Raw genomic sequence first — 25875 nt, forward strand, 5'->3', positions numbered from 1 at the left:
TTTAAAAAACAGCATTTAGAGTAATCCTTTAAAAAATTAGCCTTGGCTGGTGTAGCTCAGTGGAGTGAACACTGGCCTGCTAATCAAAGGATCACAGGTTCAATTCCTGGTCAGGGCACATAACTGGGTTATGGACCAGGTCCCCAGCAGTGGACACCTGAGAGGCAACCATGCATTGATGTTTCTTACCCTCTCTTTTCTTTCCTCTTCCCTCTGTGTAAAAATAAATAAATAAAATCTTAAAAAAAATAAGGTTATGCTACTCCCTTACTTTTAACCATCTTTCAATTAAAATAGAAGCCAGCTATCCTTATGCTGTATTACTTCACCATATATTCATTTATAACCACATGAGCTTCCTTGTTCCTATTCATTAACATAAAAGACATGTTCTAGCCTTATAGATTTATAATTGGTTGTTTCTTCTGCCTTGGACGTGCTTCCTAAAAACATCTTTATTGATTCTCTCATCACCTCCTCTAAGTCTTCGCTCACATGTCTCCTAGTCAACAAGGTTGACCTTGACCACATATTTAAAATCATTGCCTCCTTTTGCCTCTCCATCTTAATTCTTCTTATCTCATTTATATATACAAAATGTGTATTTTGGGGCCTCTCTCTACTAAAATGTAAGCTCCACTAAGTTCATAAATATTATTAGCATTCTTTTTCTTATTCAAGATATAGCAAACACAACAGATACTACCCAGTAATCAGACACTCAATAGTTACTTATTTATTTAATGAATGGCAGTTTAACTTAAAGAATACCTTACTTTCACTATTTATGTAAGATATAAATTGTTAAATCATTTTGTCTTATTTTTTTATCTTACAAACTTAATTCATCCTTAAGTAAGTCTAAAAATCCTCTTAAAGAAAAATGAAATTTATATTCTCATTTGTATAAGATATCTGTTCTGGTTCTAGATGAGAACATTTTAATTTATAAACAGATCTTACACAACAAATTAGTCTCTCCCTTTGAAATGACTGCCTTGGGAAGAGAAGTATTTTATTCTAGTTATGCTGCCATATATGAAAATTCTTTTTATAATATTTACTTTTGGAATGAATTTATAAAGCAAATATAGAAAAATAATTTCATAAATATGTATTCACTTCTTATTTTTTGAGCACAAAATGTACTCTCCAATTTGATAACCCATCTTATTCTCTATGTTTAAAATGACATCTGTTTTTACCTAATTTAAAATCTACCCACAAGGCATAATTATTTGTCACTATTTAGGATGTTCAAAAGAATGAGTAAGAGATTTGGAAAGCAATTCAAAAAATATATCTCTGGAAATAGCAACATCATTTGAATGCAATTATAGATTTGAATGTTAAAATATCAGTAGGATCACTATATAAATATGCGGTGTTTCTTCCATTGACATGAAGATATAACAATTTTTAAAAATATTCAATAAGATAATAGCAAGAACATCAAGCAGACTCTTTTGTAACATTAGTCTCATATGCTATCATCATCAACAGAACAACAAAAAAAGATATAAATTTGTTTCCTTTCTTTTGTTACATCAGAATCCACACACCCTTTCTAATTCCTCTTGTGACAGGGAATTACACTTTACACTACTCTAACCAGAGTACTCTAACCAGAGTAGTGTAAAGTACTACTAAAATAAGAATGAACTAATAACAAATTTATTTTAAAAATCTATATAAACCAACCCATATTATCTTAGTATATGTTAAGCCCAATTTGTTACTCTAACCTGATTTTTTCTCTTGAAACTAGAGTTTACATATTAAAAGTTTCTTTTTAATGTATTTACAGAAGTCAGCAGTTTCACTAGGGAACAGCCTGACCACAGGACTGCAGGAATTCAGCAGACAATAACCAGATGGCCAACTCAAGGATGCTGACCATAAAGATCCATATCAAGGCCTTCTGGAAAATATCCCACACATCCTACATGCCCTGGTGTCCACAGTTCTCTCTCCCCCTTTTTCAATCTTATAAAATTTGCTAGCTTGTCCAGAGCTGTTAAGATTTTTTTCAAGACAGGAGTCTGCTATCTCCTCAGGTCATAGCACCTGTATAAACTGCTTTCCTCCACACAAGCACTCGTCTCACAAGTTTGGCCTTCATTGAGGCCAGCAGCCAAGTCTGCATTTAGTAAAGGTTATACTCTCAGGCACTAACATTCTGGAAATATTAGTTTCTGCAATATTGAAAATATTGACACCCCTTTTAAGTATGTACTGTACAATCAATATATGCCATTAATGCTTATTTCATTCATCATAAATCTCATTAGATATTTTTTACAATATACACCTCTGACAAATTTATGACAAACTGTGACCCAAAAAGAGATCAGCACTTAATCTGGAAAGCATAAAATTTAACAAGATTTGGGGAAAATATCTGAATGACATGGTGTTTACAAAATTTCCATTGCTAACAAAACTTTCACTTAAGTTATGGTGTCTCAATTCTTAGCTCCATTTCACTAACCTACCTTTTGGTGGTCATAAAAAGCTCATGCTCACCTTTATGTTTATTTGATATTAACAAATGAAATTAAAAATATAGTAATAACAATTTTCTCCAATGTATTTGTATTTGCCTTACTTCCTACAGACGACCACCATAAAACCATATTTGTTTATGTTTTATGGTTTTTAATGTTTATTTTATGGTTTAAGTTAAATATATTCAACTTAACTTTAAAATGTAATGATATAATGAAATAGTAATGAGTTGATCATACTCTCTCATTTTCATAGCCTCACTTCATTAATGCATTTACAACTCACCTCCTTGTCCAATAAAACAATATAATTAAGATACATACAGCCTGCAATTTCAAAATATATTAAGATAAATATTTTATGTAGATGCTGATTCCAATTAAATTTTTCAAAAAAAAATTCAAGACTGGGAAAAACAAAAGTGGTCTTGAAAAGGACGAACAAAGCTGGAGGCCTCAGACTTTCTGGTTTCAAATTATAGTACAAACATATCATAACCAAAAGAAGGTATGTTGTTGACATAAAAACATGAATATTGATCAATGGAACAGAATAAAAATCCCAGAAATAAACTCACAAATACACAGTCAATTCATTTATGACAAAGGAGACAAGAATATATAATGGGGGAAAGGACAGTCCCTTCAATAAACGGTATTGGGAAAACTGGTCAGCCACATGCAAAAGAATGAAAGTGGATCACTATCTTATACCATGCTCAAAAATTTAACTCAAAATATATTAAAGATTTAAACATAAGACCTGAAAAATAAAATCCCTAGAAAAAAACATACATAGAAAATGCCTTAGTGGTGATCTTCATAATGGGATTACATCAAACTAAAATAGTTTATTACAGAACAGAAAAACATTTTTTTAAAAAAAGGAAAAAGCAACCTACCAAATGGGAAAAAATATTTGCAAATTATCTACTGATAAGGGGTTAATATTTATTTCATAGGTCTAACCTATATAAAACATTAAGTAATGATTCTATATTGCCTGTTGAAACAATATACCACAATCATCACCACCATATCCACCATCTACATAGTGATGAGACGTTATATAAAAAAGAAGTCATTTCTCTGATATCAATGACTGAGATCTTAAGTGTACTTCTAACTGCATCAATAGAAAACTTTCACCTACAAAGAAGGGTCTACAGTATCACATCAAAAGGATATTAAGATGAAGTTGCTTTAATAGACAATTTTATTTTCATATAAAAGGTGTCTATTATTAATAGATAATTTTATTTTCATATGTAAAGGTGTTATTATTTATTATTTACACATGTTTAAATTACCTTTTACAGGTTTAAGAGATTTAACATCAATACACTATGGAGAGAAAAACAAGATAAAACAAGTAAATTGCTGAAAGGTTTAGTGAAACACGTGCATATCAACTGAACTCACTAGTTCCATTAAGATCTTAGTAAAATTGGCTGAAGTCTGATGCAGACAACGACCTGCAGTGTCTGAGTCATTATCGATGAAATGAGACCATTCACATGGACTACCAAGTCCGGTGGGGGAAAAGGGACTTTTTCTTTCAAGGGAAGCAAAAGCCGTAGCCTCTGCCATGACAGGCCTTTAGTGGGTTTCTCTGCCCATTACATGATGGTCCTCATTTACTATGGCCAGGTTCTCTTTAGGTGGTTACCTTTTATAGAAAACAAAGGAGCCAATGCTGCTAAGCACATCATAGAGAGGAGGGATATTTGCAAATGAAAAGGTAAAAGTGATTGAACCAATACACTCATCCTGGGAAGGTTTAGCATGGATTTGAGGAAGTTACTTTGCAGTAAATGTCCTCAATTCAGGGTGAGGGAGTTATTTAGCAAGAGCAAGACTCAAAGTGGCCTAGGCACATTGCAGGCCTGATTCCCCACAGGAGAACCTACCCGTGGGTGTGGGTCCTGTGCATCTCCCAGTGGGAGCTGGGCCCACACCATGCAGAATGGTCTCCTACAGAAGTTTCCATTTTCTTACTTATGAATACACATATAGCATCTAAAGTCTTTGCAAAAATCTAAAGGTCTTATGCTACTTGGTGACCTCCAAACTCATTGATGACCTTTAGGTTCAAACTTCTGTTAATTTGCTTTAATGTATTAATCATCTTTCCTTTGTTTGTTTGTTTTTTCTCAATGTGCATAAGCAAAAGAATCATGTAACTTATTTATTTTAATACATACACAGATATTCCCACACTCACATACAAGCTAACACACATCCACAAGCATACACACACACCCTTAAGGTCTCTGTGTATACCAGATTTCATTGAAGATTTAGCAAGATAATTACATCACAGAAAAACTAGCAACTTAAATGTGAATTATAAGCCTCTCTATCTTAGTACTTCAGCTCCTCTACCACTGTGAATTTTTTACTTCCTTGTTCTTGTACTCCAAGGACAACCTCATTCTCTTGTCATCTTTTTGAGATTTTTAAAAAGTCTTCTCTCTTTCTGTCCTCTTTTTCATCCCAAAGAAATTTTTCCAGAATCCAGCTTTTTTATACATCAATGGACTATCACATTATCTTCCTAAATAAGATATTTTTTTCCTGTCATGGTGCCAAAAGACACTAATTTATATTACTATGCTTTAAGAAATGGTTACCAAAAATAAACTGCCACTCCAGTTGCACACATTGAAATAGCATTCCACTCTAAAACACAGGATGGGTCAAAAGTAGGCTTATAGCTGTTTACATGGAAAATAATATAATAAATAATGATACAAGAATAAACTGTTTCATGTACTTACCTGTATTTGGGTTATTCGTCCTTTTGAATGTTAATAAAATCAAAATTACATAATAAATGTAATATTTATTTTAAATTTTTATTCTTGATGCCTTAAAATTATGCTTATAAAACTAATGAATTCTCTTCTGAATCCAGTATAAATGTTACCTATAAATAGCAATGATTTAAATAATTTATGAAAAAAACTATTCTTTCATTTTATTGTAATAGCACGTCTAAGGAGCAATGAAATTTAGTAAACAATTTATATCTTAAAAGTTTTTTTTCTTACATCAGGAAATGTCAAGTGAGAGTTAAGACACTGAGGACAAAGTGAGAAAGTATAAAGATAAATCACAAGAACAGATAATTGGTGATGACAGCAGACTCAGGCCTCCTCAGCAGTCACTGCTGTGTGTTTTGACTACATTATGAGGATATCAATGAAGATTCCTGTGGTTATGTTCTGCATATGCTCATTCACAGGTAATAACTAAAAAGACCTAGTTTTCAAATTCTACACATATAAGATCTGGTGGTTTCAGATTTTTTCCCCATATTGTTCTAAAATCTTGACATCAGTGAAAGATTTGAAAGTTCAAAACTCCCCAATACAGCTGACTGACAGTAGTCTCTGTGCCAAATTTCAGTCAGAAAAATGTTCTGTTTAAGATAACATACAAGTTAAAAGACAAGGTTTTTGTCTTACTTACCTTGCAGCAAAGATAGAACAATTACTGTTTAGAAGTATAATCAGAATAAAAACTTAAAGAAGTCCCCTCAACCAAATGTCTCCCACCATCCTGCTTAGAAATGGAAATTCCCACTATAATCATGTGCTACATAATGAAGTATTGGTCAATGACTGACCACACATGATGGTGGTCCCAAGATTACGGTGGAAGTGAAAGTTTTCAATTCTTAGTGACACAAAAGCTGTGGTAACATCACAGTGCAACACATTATGTTTTGTGCCCATTTCAGCCTATTGATAGCAATGCTATGGGCTAAAAACGCCTGGGCATTACTCACCTGGGTCCACAGTGAGTATACCCTTGTGATTCTTTTATGGTTTCAAGACTCCATTCAACCATAACCATTAAGGAACTTAGAAGAAAAAGAGTTTATTACTAACAAGCTCTGATACAGAGAGCATGTGCTTGGGTCCAAGGTTCTGCTTATATTGAAGTGGAGAGTAGAGACTAGGGTTTTACATTTCAGCTGGATCACTCTGATTGGTGAATTTAAAACATATGACAGGACTTTAAAGAAGGGAAGAAGATGGGGGGAAGAGTGCAAATAGTCAGTTACTGAAATCAACCAGTATCTTCAAACTTTAAAACAAAGGAGCCTCAGTACAGTGAAGTGGCCTGGCTCTTCATCTTGTCTGTAGGGGGCAATGCCTTTACTGGAGATAGCCAGCTCCGAAGTTAAGTGGATGTCTTGGCAATCAGAACTTAAATCAGTCACTTGCTTTACAAAAATAAATGCAAGTGCCTGGCTGTCAGGGCTTAAACTACAATCATTCAGGTGTTTGTGACGATGCTGGTCATATAAAAATATAGCACATACCATTATAGTAATAGACTATACCATCTAAGTTTGTGTAAGAGCACTCTGTACATTCACACAACAATGAACTTCCCTAAGGATGCATTTCTCAGAATGCATCCCCATTATCAGGAAGACACATGATTCTACTGTAAGAGTAAGGTAGTGACTTTACAGGAAATTTCTGAAAATATAATCCATCAATACTCATGAGTGTTATCTCATATCCTTGAAGTGATATATTTCAATGCTAATTGTGAGGGTGGGGGACAGAAAGTCTGAGGCTTGGATGTTAGATATCCAATAAGGGAGAGCAGATTTGGCCTGTGTACAACACTTTGATTACCTAAGAGTTAGAGTGGAATAATAAGCAAATGGAGACAGGTGGGAAACTTATTTCTAAATCATAGCAATTTAGTGTAGTATATTTCCTATAGTAGTTGTCTGAATTTTTTTTCTGTCTTAACTTTGTTTTGGGATATAGGTAAGTTATCTAAGATTCAAAATAGTATATAGGTAATCTTTTTATTTATTTATTTATTTTTAGAGAAAGGAAAAGGGAAGGAGAAAGAGAGAGAGAGAGAGACATCAATATGTGGTTGCTTCGCCCATGCCCCCAAATGGGGACCCAGCCTGCATGCAATCCAGCCACGTACCCTGACTGGGAATTGAACCAGCAAACCTATGGTTCACAGGCCAGCACTCAGTCCACTGAACCACACCATCCAGGGCTGGTAATCTGTTTGAATTAATAATTAAGTTTATTAAATTTGATGGAGGAAAGACAAATACATAACATTCAATTCTATATATATATTCTATTTAAAAATAGCCAATGCAATTTAAAAACAGATACATTTTAAACACATAAGAAAAAGTCAAATACAAAAGAATACATGTATTCCATCTAAAAGGGAATAAACTAAACATTGTTGAAAAAATTTGAAAACAAATAAATTAGAGAAATGTAATTTTGGCCTTTCTTCTCTTCATATGCCATGGATTCTCTTTATTTTTCATCCACATGACACTTTCTACAATGCTGTGAGATGATTGCGCTCAAGGTCTCAGAACTCACACTGGGTGGGAGAAGAGAGAGCCCCACTGCAGGAATTATATTTATAAGGTGCAGTGTTTTCCAAAGATGTTGGTTGTATGAATGCTCCAATTACATTTGTTTTGATTGAACATCCCTGATATCTTACCTACACTCTGGAGGTTTCCTTGTGAGATGAAGTCAAAGTCAATTTTATGAGGATTTATTTGATACAGTCTTTGTTCATTACTCACAATTGTGACAGTATGAAAATAATCTACATGTCAAGAGATGAATGTGTCAGGAAAATGTGATATAGATAGATATCATACATTGCAAAATGTGATATATATATACTAATCTGATACACACACACACACACACACACACACACACACACACGTTCTTGAGCCTTGAAAAAAAAAGAAATCCTGCCATTTCCAACAATAGGAATGAACCTGGAGGGCATTGCACTCAGTGAAATAAGAAAATAAAATAGAGAAAGACACTGCACAGCATCACTAATATATGGAATCTAAAACAAAACAAAAATAAGCAAGCAACCATACAAAAGTAGAACTCACAGGAACATAGAAAAGTGATTGCCAGAGGTTAGGAAGTGTTACAATTAGGGAGATGAGGGTAAAAGGGTACAGCCTTTCCTATAGGTTGAACATTTTCTGAGGATCTACTATAAAACATGGTGACTAGATGATGAAACTGTATTTTATAATGGAAATTTGCTAAGAGAATAGATCTTCACTCCCCCTCCAAAAAATGTGAGTAGGTGAGATATGAATGCTTTAATTAACTTGATGGGGGGATTCTTTCACTATATATGTAGATCGAATCATTACATTGTACATTTTAAGTATTGTCAATTATACCTCAATAAACTGGAAAATTAGATTATGAAACTCCTTTTAAGAATGAAGAGAAAAGAAGTCTTTATTTGGCACCCTTCTGATAAAAGGAACTTCAACATTACTTTTTAATTATGGCAATTATGCATCTTTTGCAATCCTTATATATTTTATTTTTCCTGACTCACTTTATTGGCTAGATCTTCCAGTACAATGTGGAATAAATGGTGGGTATCTCTATCTTATTTCCAAATCCAGAGAAAAAGCTTTCAATTATTCAAGATAAATTATTCAATTTATTAAATTTTTATTTTGTTTGCATATGCAGCAATGTGTCTTGCCTTAAAGTGTGATTAACAAACATCTGAATAGCTACACCAGCTTTGATTGAATTTATGCTTTCACGTTATAACTATTTCCACCTGTCATTACATGTCATTATTGTTAAAGTGTATCTTTTCTAAGCAGCATATACATATGATTTTGCATGAGCTGTGTGTGTGTAATCTCAAAATTGTCTTTTTAATTTAACCAATTAGTTCATTTATGTGTTAAAATTTATATTTTCCATCTTACTATATGTATTCTATTGAACCTACCAGTACTATTTTTTCCTCTACTTTTTTATACAACATTTTAATTCAATAAGTATTTTGGGGGGAAGACTAGCATGAATAAGACTGAATTACACATGCCCCACCCAGCATTCCCTCTGTTACTTGTCACTCAAGGTTCTGATTTTGTTTCACCAGTCTTTGAGACCACCTGTTTTGCAGCCATTCAAGGCCAGGCAGGCTCACACAGGATTCAGACAGATGGAAGAAAATTCGTGGAGCCTGGGGATTTCTGACTTGCCTTTATTCTGGGGTGGGATGATCCACCCACACTGCAAGCTACGTGCTGCCACAGGAAGTCCTGACTCTCTTATATACTAAATGCATACAATGCTGGCAGGATACAATATTTACCTTCATTTATATAACAGAGCTTCATTCCAGGCATGTGGGCTCCTACACAAGATGATATGAACACTGCTAAGTTATGTTTGCCTGGACATCTGGCTGAGGGAGCCTGCCTGACTCTGTTTTCTCTATATCATCATAGTCTCAGAAATATTAGTCTTAATGTTAGCACAGGCAGCTAGACATTAATAAAGGAAAGAAGCAAAGAAAATTAGTCATTAGTAAGCATGATCCACTGTGGAGCATAAACTTGTTTCACCAGGAAGTTACAGATTCACACAGTCCCCAGAGAACTACCAGTGAAATGCTTTTCTCGCAGTCCTGTGAAAGAACACAATTTCTATCCACAACATTTTCAAGTCCCTCCCTCCATCTTCTTAACTTGCCAGGTGTAGGGTATCAGTTTACCCTGACTGCTTTACTAAGGATGTTCCTGGTAGTATGACAGTCCCACATCCTGGGAAACTGCTTAGTTTTGGTCAGAAAAAGATGGCTTACCTTTCTAGGAAGTAAATATTTCATTAATAATAATGATAGGTTTTAGTTGGCTTTTAATCCTGGAATTAAGATGGTTACAGCGAAGGCTAAAAACCACATGAAATATCCACAAAATAAGTGACATCAGACCCTAAGTTGTTTGGAATGTTTCAAACAGCAAGAAATATGCTTATGAAAAAATAGAGAAAAGCCAAATGGAGTAGCATAATGAGAGGAAGTGGTGGATGGAGTAGAAGCTGATTATATTTCATTGTGGAAAATGAATATATTCAATGGTTGAAACAATTTAAAAAGCTAACTGAGCTTGCTTGGTCTGATGTACAGAAATACGGACAGTGAATTAGTTTGCTGAGCTGCTCTGACAAAGTACCACAGACTGGAAGGTTTAGAAAATCAAAAATGTATTGTCTCACAGTTCTGGAGGTTGGACCTTCAAAATCAAGTAGGGTTGGTTCCTTTAGAGGGTTGTGAGGATCTTTGTCTGCTCTCATTTCATGCTTGTATTATACATGGCCATCTTGTCATTGTGTCTATTCATATCACCTTCACTCCGTGCAGGTCTTTCTCTATATCTTAATTCCCCCTTTTTGAGGACATTAGTCATACTGGATTAGCGCCCATCCTAGTGACCTCATCTTAATTAATTACATCTGCAATGACTCGATTTTTAAATACGTTCACATTCTAAGGTACTGGGCATTAGGACTTACACGTATTTATTTTGTGGGAGCACAGTCCAAATCAACAGATGGCAATTAAATGTGTGACTTCTGAGGAAGCAGTGGCATAATGATTTACTCAGAAAAATATAGTTTGGCAGTCAAATTACACTGATAATTGATAGGTGAATAAAAATCATCTCTGTGCTTATTTTCTAACTGTCTAGAAAGTTACATGTTTGTGAAGTATTATTTAAACAGCACACTTATTGGGACTGAAAATAAGTAGACATTTTTTCAAATACAAACACATTTGTTTCAGGTCTCTATAGAGACACATTTGTTCAGGTCTGGACAATGGAAGAATATAGCCATAGGGAATTCATTGAGACAAAATGTTCTCTTGTTCTAAATCATGAGAGAGTGTGCTCATATTTAACTACCTGCCTCTTATTACTATAGCTGCTATTTTAAATTCATAAATTCTAAAGCCATTAAAATACTCAGTAAGCTTTTAAAGTTTTAAATTATATTTTCATAGTGAATATGTTAAATTTAATGGAGAGTTTTAAGATAGTTTAGAGGGCTATGACTTATATGACATGGAAAAGATTATACAAAATTGTCATTTGAAAAATACTCAATTTGACTTTGAATCACTAAATTTCCAGAATAAAAAAAAAAACTTGGCATTACATAATATGTAAGAAAGATTTTTAAGCCATTATTTACTTTAAAGTTAACTTATTCCAAATTAGTTCAATTTCTACCCACATTTTAATTTAAGACAGGAAATATCTATTCATAACAGAAATTTATAAAAACTTTCTTTAGTTTGCTAAAACAATTTTAAAATCAAGAATGACATTACAAAATGTACAGCTATTTACATTTTCAATATGAAGAAATGGTTTTTAGTTTTATAGAGGGAAGGAAACATTTAATTAACGATTTATCTTTTCTTTCTATAAGCATCCCTGATTAGATTTTACTAATTAGAAGACTATCTACTTGTTTTGAGAAAGCCTAATATATTATTTGACCTTCCACACAAAATTTAGGCACTTAAGCTGAAATCCATAACACTCTATCTCTGTACTGACTGCCAAATTTGCTATTGTACCATATGTCCAACATACTATTTGCATTGAATTGGGAAATGTAAATGATGTTTTAATGATTTCATGTGCTGAAGAACAGATATACAGCAGAAAGAAAAAAAGCAATACATAGGCAATAGTCTTCTCATTTGGGATATTCTTTCAGTCATAACACTTTAGAAAAGAAAAGCTACATTTTCTAGAGTTAATAATAAATAGTCTGTAAAAATAAATATTCAGTTTAGAAAGAATTAGAGGTATACCATAATACTCTTATGAGAGATCAGCTGTAAAGCCATGTTAAATTGAGCACTGACTTCATTTTCACTAAAATGAATATTATGATTAAATAACTGAAATTCTATCTGATGATTTTGATAGAATTCAAAATAACATGTAAAAATTGACAATGCATACTCAAGGTACTCTTGAATAATAAAACATATGCTATTAATTCTTTTTAAAATTATTTTATTGTTGTTCAAGTGCAGTTGTCTGCATTTACTCCCTTCCATTCCCCCCACCCCAGCCATCCCCACCTCTGTCCCCTGCTTCCACCCCCCCTTGGTTTTTTCCATGTGTCTTTTATAGTTGTTCCTGAAAACCCTTCTCCCTTTCTCTCCCATTATCCCCTCCCCACTCCCCTCTGGTTACTGCAAGATTATTCTTAATTTCAATGTCTCTGGTTATATTTTGTTTGTTTATTTGTTTTGATGACTAGGTTCCAGTTAAAGGTGAGATCATATGGTATTTGTCCCTCATCACCTGGCTTATTTCATTTAGTATAACGCTCCCCACTTCCATCCATGCTGTCGCAAAGGGTAGACGCTCCTTCTTTCCTTCTGCTGTGTAGTATTCCATTATGTAAATGTACCATAGTTTTTTATCCACTCATTTATTGGTGGGCATTTAGGTTGCTTCCAGCACTTGGCTGTTTCAAATTGTGCTGCTATGAATGTTGGGGTGCATAGGTTCTTTTGAATTATTGTTTTGGGATTCTTAGGATATAATTCCAACAGCGGAATTGCTTGGTCAAAACCAGTTCCATTTTTAGTTTTCTGAGGAAATTCCATAATGTGTTCCACAGTGGCTGCACCAGTCTGCAATCACACCAACAGTGTATTAGGGTTCCCTTTTCTCCACATCCTCTCCAACAGTTGTTGTTTGTTGAACATGCTATTAATTCTTCAAATACTATATGCTCACACACACAAAAAAATCCAACATATTCCCCAAAGATACTAAAGAGCAAACCAAAATATAAGCTTTTTTTCTGTTTAAATAACAAATAATCCTTGAGATAATTAAATGATGATTATTCAGTTTTTATTTTCTAAAGTCTTATAAAGAAAACTTGTATAATTTATACTTTGTTTTATAATATATAGATATAAATAGTGATTATTTATGTGTTAACATTTCATTTGAAACTAAAAGGTATTGAAAATAAAAACATATGCCATAGTTCATCAATATATCTCAACTATTGGAACAGAAATATAATTTAGGTTAGTATAAGACTGATCCAGTAAAGCTAAATAAGAGAAATATGAAGGAGGAGGAAACCTAGAAATAATGTTTGAGGTACCCTAAATGTATTTCTTAATTAAAATAATAAAGAGTATGACTTTTTCAAAATTATAAGGCAAAAAAGTGTGAACTTGAAATGAAAATTATAATTTTACCCTAAAATAACATGCTTATGTTTTTTTGTTCTTTTTTCCCAAGTCAAAAGTTTTGTTTTTTTTTAATCATGAATATGGAAGATAAAAGTGCCAGTAATCCTATTCTGATTGAACAAAGCCGCCTCATGAATACTTGTTTAGAACCAGAGATATTGGTTAAGAGATGTTGATTATAATATGGCCACTAGGGCTAAGAATCATCAAAACTGTCAGAGTTACAGATTTCTTTTTGGTGGTTATCCTTAGAGAACATGGTAACAACTTCGATTCTGAAGTCCTACAAAACCACAACATTCAAACTATTTTTAAGTACAGGGTTATATTAACAGGCCACAACATTTGATAACAATGATAAATAAACATCTAAGTTCCCAAAAGGCATCAAAAATAACAATGACATTCTCGTAAATCAGGGGTTTCCCAACCCCCAGGGCCACTGACTGGAACTGGGCCACACAGCAGGAGGTGAGCAGCAGGCAAGTGGGCAAGCAATAAGCTTCATCCGTATTTACAGCCACTCCCCATTGTTTGCATTACTGCCTGAGCTCTGTTTCCTGTCAGATCAGCAGTGGCATTAGATTCTCCTAGGAGAAAGAATCCTATATATGTAACCCTCATATGTAAACAGTGCATATGAGGGATCTAGGCTGCATGCTCCTTATTAGAATCTAATGCATGATGATCTGAGGTGCAGCTGAGGTGGTGACGCTAGCACTGCGGAGTCGCTGCACATACAGATTATCATTAGCAGAGAGGTTTGACTGCACAGGGACCATAATAAATTAATTGCTTGCAGACTTATATTAAAACCCTATCAGTGAGTGGCAAGTGACAATTAAGGGGCATCTGGTGGCAAGCTATAAAGCCATCTCCCTACCCAATCCATGGAAAAATAGTCTTCCACAAATCTAGCCCCTGGTGCCAGAAAGGTTGGGGACTACTGTTGTAAATGTTCTCAAATGAAAGCAGCAGGCAGGACTCAACAGCTTAATTTCCCAGTGGGTAGAATTGGAGAAGGGGATGATGCATAGGGTCTTACCTAAAAGAAATGAAACAAAAAACATATAGCACTAACTGTTCTTAGATCTAACTATTGATCTTTATTTTAAATGAAACAACCAATAGAAAAGTTTCAGAATATAGCTGATATGAATATTGGGGGTCATAGTTTACTATGACATTTTTTTCACCCGATAAAATAGAAAAAAATAAACAAACAGTTGTTTATCAGTACTATGTATCATTAATAAATAATGGGATATCTTAAAATATACAAAGATTTAACTGACTTTTAAATTAGTATTATACTACTTTCAACCATATATATCTTACAAAGATACAAGGCTTAGAATGCTGTAACTTTAACCTTAAGATGTACTATGGCAATGATCCCTTCATTTTGTGGAGGTGGATAAGGAAGTGAATCAAGATTAAACGGCATGCCCATAAGTTCACAGAGGACAAACTAGGATCAAAATGTAGGTCGTGACTGACAAGTCAAGAAGTAATACTAAGTTGCCTTTCCCTAACCATGTAAAACTCACTCAAAAAGAAGTTGTTCTATGTGTGTATAACCAAGAATAGATATAACGTTGAATCATGATTAATTGAAAATATATGGTTTAATCTCATAAAAATAAATTTATTTGTGATGGAGAAATACTATTTATATTTACCTTTTTTCTTATTTTTTACTACCTTCTGTCCTCCTTTCCTTCCCTCCCTCCTTTCCTCCCTCCCTCCCTCCCTTCCTTCCTTCCTTCCTTCCTTCCTTCCTTCCTTCCTTCCTTCCTTCCAAAATATATTATATTCCTAGCCACATCACCTAAGTTTAAGCTTAGCACATAGTTACAGAGCTGGTAACTCCATTTCCCAGTCTCTACTGCAGTGAAGTGCACTTTTGTGACTCGATTGGATCCAGTAGAGTATGACTGACAATGTTGTGTGTGACTGCTTCACCATCTCATTAATGGGAGGCCCTGCGACCCTGGAACTCCTTTTTCTCTTTTCTTCCTTTTGGCTGGAAATGGGCATCATCTGGAAGGAAATCATAGGTGGAATCAAATATCCCTTCTATTACTGGAAATTTTTGTACTTGTGGTAAATAAATATTGTAGTTTTCAGACATGTGATAAAACAGTTACATTTTTATTGTGGATTTTGGAATCAGTAATTGAACCTAATAGAATCACTTAAAGGGTTAAGATATTTGAAACCTAGTTAAAGAGAATTTATATCCAAATACTTTTCCAGGGTCTTCCCTGAGTATTGCTAACTGAAACAGAGTGCGATTTGAGTGTTATCAAAATGCTCACATGATTGTACATTGACATTTTATATTATGTGAATTCTCATAAATGCATTTACTTAAAAATGCCTTTAAAACATATGTATTTATTTACTGACATTATTTTGGTAAGTAAAGATATATGTTACAGTAATCTACCAATTTTTTACCTAGCAGAGGGTAGAATCAGTATATTTGTTGAGAAAATTGAAAGAAGAAGAAAAGTCAGGTTACAGTCCTAGGTCAGAAATAGACAAAAATAACCATGGAGCTTTATATAACATTAGGAAGCAAACCTAAAAATGCCATTCTAGGGTTTCATGTATGTCAAGCACCATTCTAAATAAAATATATAAATTAATTAGTGCATTTAATTTTCATAATATGCCTATAAGATAATATTATCATTGAGTTATAGATAATAATATTAATGTACAAAGTATAAATCTTATGAATATTAGCACTAAGATTCAAATTCAGAGTTTAACATAAAACCACCTACTTTTAGCTATTATCCTATAAGTCTTCCTTTAATGTTGTGTGGCATCTGGGACATTCGTAATTATGTGTTTATGGCTGGGGAATCAAGGGAGAACATTTTTGGAGAACAAGGTTACCAGTGAAAAAAATGTGTCCAAATTCAGACCATCTCGATCAATGTTTTACACATATAATGCCGATGCAATTATGCTAATTTTGAATAGTATTTCCGCTATTTGATCAGTCACAGGAATAATTCTAGAAACCAAATATTAGAAGTTAAGAGTTCAGAAAGTTTCACAGGTCAAATGCTGTGCTGACTAGAATTTCTAGATTGCCTTGTTTTTATGTTTTCTTCTGAGACAGCCAGAACAACTGAGTGAGAATCAACCTACGTTATCACGTGAATCTTTCCTATCAGTTTCAAGAAGATTTTCTAACAATAAATATTAATGTCTAGAATTGCTGAGTACCTAGAGTCTGTGCATTTCTAAGTGAAATAAATATATCTTGATGACAGATGATAAGAAATAAATACTTGTATTAATATTTGAGAAATCTAACACAAGGAAGAAAATAATTTTTTAACATCTACTGTAAGTCATTTTACACAAAGATAGATAGTGTTACTTCAGAAGAGAGGCAGCAAAAATAGTTCCAATTAAAGAAGTTTTGTCCAAATTGTACCTCAGCGCCAGCAGCAATAACACAGATGCATATCTGAGCATTACAAATTAGACTCAATCAACAGATATTGCTAAAATATCTTAAACTCAAATAAACTAAAAATATACTAAACTTTTATAAAATATCTTAAATTGGAAAGTAGTTTCAGGGAAGTAGCCCAGTGCTGCATAAATACAGTTAGATGCTGAACCAGAGAAGCTTGCCATGTGTATGTTCATTCTCCACATGTGGCGAATCACTAAGTTTAGACACTCTGATCCATGAGCATGACCTTCCTTGCTAAGATTTAAAATGGAAAGAAAAGCACTCAGGAAAGGTTTCAGCTTAATCAGTCATACTTTGTAAAGCTAGCCAACATGTATATGCATCATCCATCTGGGCAAAAGGCTTTACAGCTTTTAGACATTAAATGACTCACTCTGCAAAGCTCTTTCCAGACTAATGGTGGCTTTAATTTCTCTATTAGATGAACTAGAATATTAGGGAGGCAAATCTTTGCTGTAATGCTCCCAGAAAATGAACTCCCCTAAAGCATAGATGAGTATAATAGCTGATAAAACCTTGAAAATGCAAGGTTAAAAGTGTGTTTATCTGCACCATGCCATCTGTATCCCCTAAGAGCTTGAACAGGAAGGATTTGTTCCTTAAGCATTATTAGTTTTGCTAAAAATTGTCCTTGTTTTTTGCTACCCTGAGGAAATAAATGGCATTGTAAAAATGAGACTGCACTTATTATAACCTAACCTATGGGCCACTTTTTCCAAAGTAATTTGGTCATTTGACATCATAAACCTCCCAGTGAGAATGAATAGAAATAATGTGGGGGTTTTTTTGTTTGTTTTCAAGTTCAGCTTGCCCTTTATGTTTGTTTTCCTTTCATATTCTTTTTCATTAAGTTATTCACCATAGTTGGTTTATATTAAATGAGACTCTTCCCAAAATATTCCTGTTCTTTCATCAAATTTAATATTTTACTACTTTATTAATGTATTGTGCTAAAAGTCAATAAGGTGTTTTCTCTTTAGATGGGACTCTGGGTGCTGGTAAAATTCTGTTTTCTGTTATTGGTGCCAATTATGCAGCCAAATTTTGCTGTAGAGAAAATCACCATGCTCTGCACTTAGGATTTTTTATTTTTACTCTGTAGTGTTATATTTTAACAAAATTTACAAAACAAAGTGGTCTATTTAATAAACTTCAGTATAATCCAGAACATTATCAACACATTTATAATATAACAAAATTTGGCAAGAGGCACCTTTTCTGAGGATGGCAGAAATATTATACTACTTCTAAGACTGGCTTTTAAAGAAATTGCAAGGTAATACAACACCTTAGTTACCTCCAACTGAATAAACAAACTATAGTAAGAACAACTTTTCAAAATTATTTAATTCTTAAAGTAAGTAGTCATAATGTTCTCTGTATGCAATGATTGCATACTTGGCAGCTATACTTCTATTAAATACGATGGAGCAAATACAAAACCTTTATGTTGCCCATGAATAGTCACATACTCTTAAGTAATAGTAGTACCACTGAAATGTATGTCTAGATTGTTTATAAAACATTCTTGCTATAATCAGAGTTTATTTGTGGTACACTATGTGCAAAATTTTGTTTCCAATTTTCTGTAACATGAGAAATTCTGAAACACATAATCACAAAATGCTTTCACCTTGAGAATAAAATGTTTCTTATTTAGGTATGTGAGTACGGTATTAAAAATGAATTAAATTGCCCTGGCTGGTGTGGCTCAGTGGATTGAGCACTGTACTGTGAAGCAAAGCGTCGCTAGTTCGATTCCCAGTCAAGGCATATGCCTGAGTTGCAGGCCAGGTCCCCACATGAGAAACAACCACACAGTGATGTTTCTCTCCCTCTCTTTCTCTTTCCTTTCTCCTTTCTCTAAAAATAAGTAAATAAAATCTTTAAAAAACTGAATTAAAGTGCCCAAATTATCTATCCCACCATTTCTGTTATGTGCCAGATCGCCTGGGGTGTTTGTTAAAAATATATGCATAATTCTCAGATATATCATGAACTTTATAAAACAGAATTTTAAGAAGATAAGGAAAAATATGAAAAAATATAATAATAGTAACTTCAAGTATTGCTTTAATAAAAAAAAAGTAGAGGGAAACTGGTTTAGATTTTTGTGTTCTAAAATGTCTCTTGCTAATTCACTGGAAGAAAGGAAATTTCAAATCAAGAATTTGTTCAACCTCCCAATGATATTGTATAGTTCAATAAGTCTCCTTGGCAAGACAAGATATTTGATAGTCTCTGCATAGTTCCTTGAATAATCATTAACTAAGTGACCTTTTAAAGACTGGCTAATATCAGGAGCAGAGAAGGTTGTATAGCTATAAAGATAGATTGGATAAATAGATAATTTCTATAAGTGAAGATAATTTCTACAAGTGAAAGGCTGGAATATCTATTGGGTTGGCCAAAAAGTCTGCATGTTTTTTTTCCCCATAAAATAAAAGACACATTTTTCATTTTCACCAAAAACTATTGATTTGGGTATTTTGAAGATGTCAGCTATCTCCTGTGTGGTAGAACATTGATTGTTCTCAATTAATGTCTCAATTTTATAGCTATCAACTTGAACTGGTCTACCCAACTATGGAGCATCATCCAGTGAGAAATCTCTGACACAAACTTTGCAAACGATTTTTGTCATCTTCAATCAGTCACAGCACCTTCTCCTTATACTGCACACATATTTTTTTTATTTCAGTTGTGTTTTTACTTTTCTTGAAATAATAGAGCATAATATGCCAGATATGTTGCTTATTTTCTTCCATCTTCAATATTAAAATGGCTGCACAAAAATTCATCAATTTTGGTAAGTTTTTTTTTAATGCACACTGATATGACAACTGTCACGATACAATCTAACCAAATTGTTTTGAATGAAGTTAAAGACAACTAAAAGACACCTAAATGTTACTAGAGTGATCTTGCAGAAAAAAAAACAAATGGACTTTTTGGCTAACTCTATATAATATGATTTAATGATAAGTTTACTTATCATTAAAGGACTAAATGAAATTGATAATCACCTTATTTAAAAACCGCTGCAAAATAAATGATATTAAGTAAATAACAAATTATAGAAGTTGGAGTCAAGGAAGAAAACTAGAGAAAAATGTAGAGGTTCCAATGTCCTTACTTCTCGTAGTATGGTAATTATTTTTCAAAAGATTTTATTTATTTATTTTTAGAGAGAGGGGAAGGGAAAAAGAGAGGGAGAGAAACATCAATGTGGTTGCCCCTCAAGTGCCCCCTACTGGGGACCTGGCCCACAACCCAGGCATGTGCCCTGATTGTGAATCAAATCAGCAACCCTTTGTTTCACAGGCCCATGCTAAATCCACTGAGCTACACCAGCCAGGGTATATGGTAATTATTAATGTCTCCTCAAGTTTCAGCACTTGCTCTCCTTCCAGTCATATAGCAGAACTGCATTCTCTTGCCTCCACAATAACATAAGAAGAATCCTTCCTCATCCATCCTTGATGTGCTGACTCATGCTATAAATAAGTGAAAGGTATTTTTTTTAAAAAAATAACGGTGATATTTATGTTCATTATTACTATGGAATAAGCTAGCTAAGATTTCAAACAAATATGAACAATGTAGTCTAATGTTCACAGATCTAGAATCAGAGTTTTAGCAGACTTATTTTACTGTTATAACTGTAATTTAAAAAGTGAACAAAAATGATGATGCTCCTAACAAAAATGTTTAAAGTGTAATGAGGGAGGCCGGACGGAAGATGGCGGCTTTACTCTAGGCAGCGTTTTTCTTGGCTTCTGTGAAGAGGGGGGAAACTTGAGGACTGGTGGAGAAACAGGGCAAGTGGATTAGGTTACCAAATCACTTTTGAAAGCAGGACATCAAAAATTATTGCACTCACTGGAAAACCAGACGGTAAGGAGACGGCTACAGAACAAAAGGGGCCCAGGGATCAGCGCGGGGTCTAGGGGTATGCAGACCCCAGGCCTGCCCGGTGCTCCGGGGTCTGCCCCAGGGCTCCTGGAGAGGAAAGTCACTGCTCCCTCCCCCGAATTCGGGGGTGAGCAACTCCAGGGGAGAACGTGTTGCTAGAAGGAACAGATTGGCCAGTTGGACTGGGAAAAAAATTGCCCAGGGACTATGAACACCCACCCAGAGACCTGGGAGGAGTGAGGGACTCTAGCCGACAGGACCAGGGGCAGCCTGAAAGAGTGCCTGCACCCCTAGCCCGGTGGAAGTGCAGATCGGTGGAGAGTACAGAGCCGGGCCACGCTCGGCTCGCGCCCCATGGGGAGGCCTGAGTCTCGTGCTGCAATCCCGGGAGGGACTTGGCGCTTAGTGCGTTCCTACAGTAGTGGCTCAGAAATTTCCAGCCAGCCTGACCGGGGGAGCCGAGAAAGGCGCCAACACCTGGTCGGAGTGTGGTTTGGCGGGGAACACGGAGCTGGAAACAGCTTGGCTCGCACAGTCAGGATGACTGACTCTTGCGCACTTTGCTCCTGAAAGGGTCATGGTGAGGCACTTAGGGCGATCCTAGACCCCGAATCTCAAAAGTTTGGGGGAGGGGTGCGCCCTTTTATGATCCCCAGGGAGGGCGCAGTGAATCCCAAAACGTCGCGGGTGCCTCCTGAGATCATAGAGCTGGAAGCCTGCAGGACCCTGAGTCCGGAAGAATGTGGAAGTGAGATCCAGAGAGCCAGTGTGTTCGGGAGTGCCTAGGCTACCTGACAGACTAGCTGAGATCTGAATGGGAAAGAGAGAAGCATTTCAAAGGTCCCTAAGCCAGCTGAAGCCAGCAAGATCAGAAAAACTGGTCTGGCCAGTTAGAAACCAACAAGAGGTTTTTTAGAAACCAACAAGAGGTTTTTTTGTTTGTTTGTTTGTATTTTTTTGGGGGGGGTTTGTTTGTTTGTTTTTTTGGGGGGAGTTTGGCTTTGTTTGGTTTTGTTTGTTTTTTCTGGCTGTTGTTGGTTGATTGATTTTATCTTGTGTTTTATGTGACATTTTATTTTTCAATTCTTATTATTTTTGTCTCTCAATCCCTTATGTTTCTCTTCCATTCATCCTAATATTATTCTTTCCACTCCAAATTTATCTCTCCTGCACTCCATCTTCTGCTTTTTTTCCCTTTTTTTAAAATCTTGCAAGTTACTGTAAATTTGTATTATCTTTTTCTCACTCTTCCGACATTTTTTATTTTAATAATATTTTGGTATTCTTTTTCTTTCTGTATAATCTTCTTTGCTTGGCTGGTTATATTGTCATTTGATAGGTTCCCCCTGGTATCTCAGTCACAAGGTGTTGATAAGTTACTATCTTTCATCTGTGTTCCATTAATACACAAGATGGAGTTCTATACTCTTTATTCTTGTTATGTAGACCTCATCAATTCTGCCACAAGACTGTCACTTTACTATTACTGCTAGTAAGACCTAGTCTATACAATTGTAAATGCTTCTCAATACCCCTACCTGATCTCAGCCCACTTTACAAATTTTCTGAACTATACTATTGTGGGGGTTGTCTCTATTCTTTTACTCACTACTCCTATATACTAATCTTTAGTCCAACCCTACCTTAGAATCTGACCTCCCACAGCCTCACAGCTTTCTAGATCCAACTAACAATCCTCTCGTCCCCAATAAGAGTCTAACCTTCTTTCCATACTTTCTAAAACGTGGATAGTGGGGTGGAGGATCATGGTTAACACTATAAGGAGCCAAAGGATAACCCATCTCTTCTCTAGGGGCTGCTAAAGTAAATATCATAGTATACTGTCTTGCTGTTTTAAACCATTTTGCCTTACTCCTCCAACTGATCACAAAAAAGAGTAGGGGGAAGCTGTGAACACCAGGATACATGAAGGAGATTGCACCACTGAATCTCACAAGTATTCGACCACAGAAGTCCACACCATAATTAAAGGGAATTATAACAGATCAAATTAACAAACAAGAAGAAAAAAGAAGAAACCCATGAACAATGAGAAAACAAAGAAACAACCCCCAATTGAAGGAAAATGAGGAAGCCTCAGGAAAAATGCTAAATGAAATAGAGGTAACTCAACTATCAGATAGTGACTTCAAAACAATGATTACCAGGAATTTCAATGAACTCACAATGAGCTTTCAGAAATTAGAGGGAAACTACATCAATCTCACTGAAAACTATATAAACATGAAAAAAGGAAATAGAAACTCTCAACAAAGGTCAAGAGGAAAATGAAGAATACAATTTCTGAGCTGAAGAACACAGTAGAAGGAATGAAAAGCAGGATTGATGAAGCAGAAGATCAGATTAGCGAGCTGGAGGACAAAGTAGAAAACAGCATCCAGAAAGAGCAAGAAAAGGAAAAGAGGCTCAGAAAGAATGAAGAGTGGTTAAGAGAAATGCAAGACAATATGAAACATAATAATATCCATATAATAGGGATACTAGAAGGAGAAGAAGAAAAGCAAGGGATCGAAAACCTAGTTGAACAAGTAATGAAGGAGAACTTCCCTAATTTGATGAGAGAAAAAGTCACACAAATCCAGGAAACACAGAGAGTCCCAATCAAGAGGAACCCAAAGAGACCCACGCCCAAGGCACATCATAATTAAAATGACAAAATTTCAAGACAAAGAGAGAATCTTAAAGGCAGCAAGGGAGAAAAAGGAAGTAACATACAAGGGAGCCCCAATAAGGCTAACAGCTGACTTCTCAATGGAAACACTTCAAGCCAGAAGAGAATGGAAAGAAATACTCCAGGTAATGAGAACCAGAGGGCTGCAACCAAAGCTACTATATCCAGCAAGGCTCTCGATCAAGATAGAAGGCCAAATAAGAAGCTTCCCAGAAAAAAAGAAGTCTAAAAGAATACACCTCCACCAAACCAGCTCTGCAAGATATTCTAAAAGGACTACTTTAAGGAAGGGAGGGAAAAGAGAGAGAGAGGAGAGCACACGTACATAAAAGACAATGAATAAGTACCTATCAATAATAACCTTAAACGTAAATGGATTAAATGCTCCAATGAAAAGACATAGAATAGCTGATTGGATAAGAAAAAATGACCGACATATCTGCTGTCTACAAGAGACCCACCTCAGGATAAAAGACCTACACAGGCTGAAAGTGAAGGGCTAGAAACAAATCTTCCAAGCAAATGGACAGGAAAAAAAAGCCGGGGTAGTAATACTCATATCACACAAAATAAACTTCCAAAAGAAGTCCATAAAGAGAGACCCAGAAGGTCACTTCATAATACTCAAGGGAAGAATCCATCAAGAAGACATAAATATTGTAAATATATATGCACCCAACATAGGAGCACCGAAATACATAAAGAAAATCTTAGAGGACTTCAAGAAAGATATGGACAGAAACACAATTATAGTGGGAGATTTTAACACCCCACTATCAAAAATGGACAAATCTTCTAAACAAAATATCAACAAAGAAATTGTGGCATTGAACAATACCCTTGATGAAATGGACTTTACTGATATATACAGAGCCCTCCATCCAAAAAGAAGCTAAATATACATTCTTTTCAAATGTACACGGAACATTCTCAAAGATAGACCACATGATAGGACACGAAACAAGTCTCAACAATTTCAAGAAAGTTGAAATCATGCCAAGCATTTTCTCAGACACAAGGGACTGAAGCTAGAAACCAACCCGAAGGAAAAAAAAACAAAAACACTCAAAATCATGGAGATTAAATAGCATGCTATTAAACAATGAATGGGTCAAGAATGATATTAGGGAATAAATCAAAAGGTTTCTGGAAACAAATGAAAATGAACTCACAACAACCCAAAACTTATGGGACACAGCCAAGGCAGTCCTGAGAAGGAAGTTCATAGTGATACAGGCCCACCTAAAAAAGTTAGAAACATTCCAAACAAACAACCTAACCCTAAGTCTACAAGAACTCGAGGAACAACAACAAAGACAGCCTAGAGCAAGCAGAAGGAAGGAAATAACCAAGATCTGAGCAGAATTAAATGACATTGAGACTAAAAGCACAATTCTAAGGATCAATGAATCCAAGAGCTGGTTCTTTGAAAAAATAAACAAAATCGACAAGCCTTTAAGCAGACTCATCAGGAAAAAAAGAGAGAAAACCCAAATAAAAACAATCAGAAATGAAAGAGGAGAGATTACAACAGATACCACAGAAATACAAAGGATTGTAAGAAATTCCTACGAAGAAATGTATGCCATGAAATTTGAAAGACTAGGGGAAATGGACAACTTTCTAGAAAAATATAATCTTCCAAAACTCAATGAAAAAGAAGCATAAAGCCTGAACAGACCAATAACAACAAAAGAAATTGAAGCAGTAATCAAAAAACTCCCAACACACAAAAGGCTTGGGCCAGATGGTTTCACAGGAGAATTCTACAAAGCATTCAAGGAAGAGCTAACCCCTATCCTTCACAGACTATTCCAAAAAATCCAAAAAGATGGGAGTCTCCCAAACTCTTTTTATGAGGCCAACATCATCCTAATTCCAAAACCAAATAAAGAGACAACAAAGAAAGAAAACTTCAGGCCAATATCACTGATGAACATTGACGCTAAAATCCTCAACAAAATACTGGCAAACCGCATCCAACAAAACATGAAAAAGATCATACACCATGACCAAGTGGGATTCATTCCAGGGATGCAAGGATGGTTCAATATTCGCAAGTCAGTAAATGTAATACATCACATAAACAAAAACAAAGATAAAAACCACATGATCATATCAATTGATGCAGAAACAGCATTTGATAA

This window comes from Phyllostomus hastatus, unplaced genomic scaffold (genome assembly GCF_019186645.2).
Source record: "Phyllostomus hastatus isolate PE091 unplaced genomic scaffold, TTU_PhHast_1.1 phas_contig_86, whole genome shotgun sequence".
Classification (NCBI taxonomy): Eukaryota; Metazoa; Chordata; class Mammalia; order Chiroptera; family Phyllostomidae; genus Phyllostomus; species Phyllostomus hastatus.